Here is a 4313-nt window from a genome sequence, read left to right on the forward strand (position 1 = left end):
GAAACCGAATGAAAAGAGAAAACTCTGAATTTTATTTCTAGTCTTCCTCCTTACAACAAAGTGAGTGTCCTATTTATAGTGTTAGGACTCTGAACGAAAACAGTAATCAGCTAACGTTACAAATGTAAATGCTAAACGTTTTATTGGCTTAATGAAGGGTAACGGAACACGTTTGGCTTCAATTCTGTAACTCTCGTGTATTAGTTCTGTTGTCCGTTTCAGTCCGTTTCAAGATGTCTCTCCAAGCAATGGTTCAATTTCCCCTGAATTATTATCATTGTTTACCCATGTATGCTTCCTTGTCATCCTTATTCCCTCTAACTCCATTGCAACTTCTTTCATGCTAGGTCTCTCATCACCTCTAAGTCTTAAGCACCTCTTAGCGAGTGAAGCCACTTCCTTTAGTATCTCTTCATTGTTATCAATCATTATGCTAACTTCAAGTACTTCAAACAATTGACTCTACCTCAAGGATGATAGGAAGTGCATGGCAGGGCATCTTTCCTCCTCCGGTCTATCAAATGAAAGAGCTGTTTTTCATGTAAGTAGCTCCACAAGCACCACTCCAAAACTGTACACATCACTTTTTTCAGTGAGATGGTTGGTTTACATGTATTTTGGATCCAAGTATCCTAGAGTTCCTTGTACCATTGTGGCTAATTCTTTTTTGATCAACAGGAACCAACTTGGAAGCTCCAAAATCAGACACTTTGGCCGTGTAGGAGTCATCTAAAAGTATGTTAGATGGCTTCACATCTATATGAATTATGGGTGTGGAGGCACTAGAGTGAAGATATGATAGTGCTTCGGCTGTCTCTCCTGCAATCTTCAGACGTGTTTCCCAAGATATATCGGAAGCCTTCGCCGGACTGTGAATGTCATCATAAAGTGCCATTGTTGATGAGCTCATAAAATAACAAAGGAATTTCAGTTTCTAAGCAACATCCAAGTAGCTTCACCACAATTTTATGATTTATTTGCGAGAGGATGACCACCTCGTTGATGAATTGTTCAATTTCGTCTTGATCAACAAGTTTGGACTTCTAGATTGCGACAACTTTGTTGTCATTAAGAATTCCCTTATAAACAGTTCCGTAACGTCCTTTTCCAAGGATTAAGCTATCATGGTAGTTGTTGGTTGCCCTTTCCAACTCCTCCATGGTGAAGATTTTAGCTGTTTGGGAAGAAGCTTCTTTAACAGAGAGTCGTTGTTGCAAGATCAAGCCACCATTTGGTCTGAAAAAATGTTCTTTTTGTTTGATGATATTCTCTTTCGGTATACCAAATACAGCCAAGACACACTAACAAATAAAGCAACTAAGGCTGCACTTGTACGTGCATATCAACATTGAAGAATAGAAAGCACTTTAGTCGTGGATAGGACTATATATGTGTATATATATATATATATGGAAGTATGTAATGAACTGCATGGAATATATTACATAAATGAATATGGGGGAATGGCACTTTGAAACCAATGCTTCAATTTAATTCAAATTTCAGACAAAAAATTTAAATTTCAAACTTCCAGTTTTGTCGTTAATAATCAATTACCCTTTTCCCTAAAATGTTTCTTGTTATGCTTTGGAAGATTATCTGCAAATTATCATATAGCTAGTTGTCGATAATACGATGAATGTTAAATCTTTGCAACAAGCAAAGTACACTTTTAAAATTTTAGACTGTCCAAAATTTGACACTATTGTATGGAAAAAAAAGAAAGCATCTAATGTCAACTTTTGATATGGAAGCATGTAGTAAATTGCAAATTAGCAACACACAAGCCCATTGTATGCTGGAAATTGTTTTCTGACGATGGAAGATAGTAGTGGAATTAGAAAAGGAATAAATAAGTTTGAAATGCAGATATGGCAAAAAAAAAAAAAAAAAAGAAAAGAAAGATTGATATGCAGATGGAAATGCGAAATGATGTTTCTTAAATAGATATATTTATATTATAAGAAGACCAAAATACCTGTCAAATTAAAATACAAAAAAAAAAAAAACCTAGTCTGTCTCCACAATCAGCTCTCACCCTCTGTTCCTCAATTCCTCTTCACTAACAACAACAATTCTCCTATTTCAGAAAACCATTTACATATCGATAATCATCATTTTACCATTTCAATAATCACCAACGTTTAACAAGTCAAACATAAATGTTGAAATCGCCATTTGAAAAAGCAATTGCTTTTATATGTCAAAAAATTGAAAAAAGAAATTAAAATATCATCCACGGAGGCAACATGGAAGCATCGGTCTTGAGCGTTGAGCTATATTAGCCCCACTTAGTCTATGAAGCCATGAGCAAAATTGACAATAAAAGAAATCTGTGAACCGAGACCGAAGAAACAAAATAACACACTATGAATAAAAGTCCATTACCAATGAAGATCCTTGAAAATAGACTTCTTGGTTCGCAACGAAAACCCCCAATAGTGTTGACACAATATTCAAAAACGCTGCATTTGTTCATCGAATGATCTTGGCATTCGTCTATATCTGCAATTTCAGTTTGTAACACAAACAAGTGTATCAGTAAATAAGAAATTATAAGGGGGGGTTGAAGGCAGGCAAGTATGCAAATTCAAGCTATACAAAGTAAAAAAGAAAAGAAGAAAGGGAATTACCATGACATCCATCAGGATGGTATGGGTTTCCTTCGAAACCATGTTTGCATCTGCAATTGTACCCAAATCTATCAGGAGAGTCCGCACAATTGGTGTTGTTGGTTCAAGCATAGTCTAGTCTTGTCTTAGCAACATCACAAGTAACATTTGAAACTGTCCAATTTGTCACAAGTGGGGCTTCATCAAAGGGTAACTTCTTTAGATGCCCAAGGGAGAAACTATGCCAGTCCTTTTTAACAACAAAAGCATAGCTACAATTGTTAAACTTCCACACATTCGTATGGTTGTCGAAGCTATATGCTTTAAAACTGATATCCCTCATTCCAACAGGAATATCCACCTGGTAACACCCAATCCCTGAACAATTTTTAGCATACATCTCACTAGGACATGTGTAGCACCGCGTTAAACGGCCAGTGGAATAAAGAGTAGTTTCCTCCTCAGTTAAACTATTTAAGTAGCCGTAAGTATCACAACCAACATTTATGAACTTGTTTGCTGTACTAGAAACGGTGAAAGCATTGCCCATGGTAAGGGACATTTCCACTTCTGGTTGATTGTCACATTTCGAAGCCACAGACATGAGCAAGTCCATTTGACCTTGAAGGGATATGTTAGAACATTTCATCTCTCCGAAGTATAAGGTGGAGCCATTACATGTGAGATCAAACGGTTCCTTTGCCCGAAAACAATTTTCACCGACGCCAAGTGGGTATGGAATTCTGACATTTCCACACTTGTCGAGGCAACCAGGTAAGGTTTGAGCTTCAGCTTCTTCTGCCACGGCTGCTAATGTAACGAGCAACAACAGCTTGAACCACATCGTCACTCTCTCGTCTTAACTGGGGAGAAAGGTATTGCAATGTTTGCCTTAGATTATTGCGTAGGCTTGCTAATTGCCTTTACACTTTGCGGGACTCAATAATAGCAATTTTTATATTTTATGTTTTGTTTGTCTAGTGAATGGATTTAGATGTATAATTTTTCCCCAAATTATTATCATTCAAAATTATATTTGAAACCAAAAATTAGAAGGAAAGAAAAAGTATGCAAACAAGACGACACTGACAAAGAAAAGCGCGCAAACTGATGGGTCAACATTCTTGGAAATTATGGCGTTAGAAAAGTCGAAATATGACGAAGCAAAACAGAAAGTGTTAAACTTGCACCACGTGGTATGCAAATGAGATTAGGCAATTTTACTGTCTTGAGATTGCCTGAGATTAGATTAGCTACGAGATTAGTGTATATATGTTTGATACTTGAAAAATTATTTTTAAAAAAGAAATGGAAAATATATCCGGAAAGAAAATAAAATAAATGTATTAATTATCTTTGCTATAAAAAATATTATTCTATTTACCTAACATTGCATTTAAACTCTCACTGTCTGTTTTTTTTTTGCATTGTCGCCACCTGTTTGGTCTAAATCCAATTAAATTTCATTAACATTTCATTTAACTTGCTTCACCTCTTCATCTTTTCCTTCCACATAGCTTCTTGTCCTCTTTATTTTTTTTAATTAAACAATGTTGAGGATTATGCGTCAAGCGCACAATTAAACAACGTTAATGCCACAAGTGGCATTAATAGGAATACGTGGCAATTTTCCCTCACATCCACCGATTACCCATCCCATTTCTCTCTCGGTATATTTGGTCACTCTTCATTTCTTCCAAA

At 36.0% G+C, this 4313-nt stretch overlaps 1 pseudogene; it reads right to left on the minus strand.

The window, feature by feature from the left end:
• Positions 1 to 228: 228 nt before the first annotated feature.
• Positions 229 to 3456, minus strand: LOC129322528 (putative wall-associated receptor kinase-like 16; annotated as a pseudogene).
• Between the last annotated feature and the right edge of the window lie 857 nt (positions 3457 to 4313).

The sequence above is a fragment of the Prosopis cineraria genome, unplaced genomic scaffold (genome assembly GCF_029017545.1).
Source record: "Prosopis cineraria cultivar Desert tree isolate PC_DT_omini unplaced genomic scaffold, ASM2901754v1 PC1, whole genome shotgun sequence".
Classification (NCBI taxonomy): Eukaryota; Viridiplantae; Streptophyta; class Magnoliopsida; order Fabales; family Fabaceae; genus Prosopis; species Prosopis cineraria.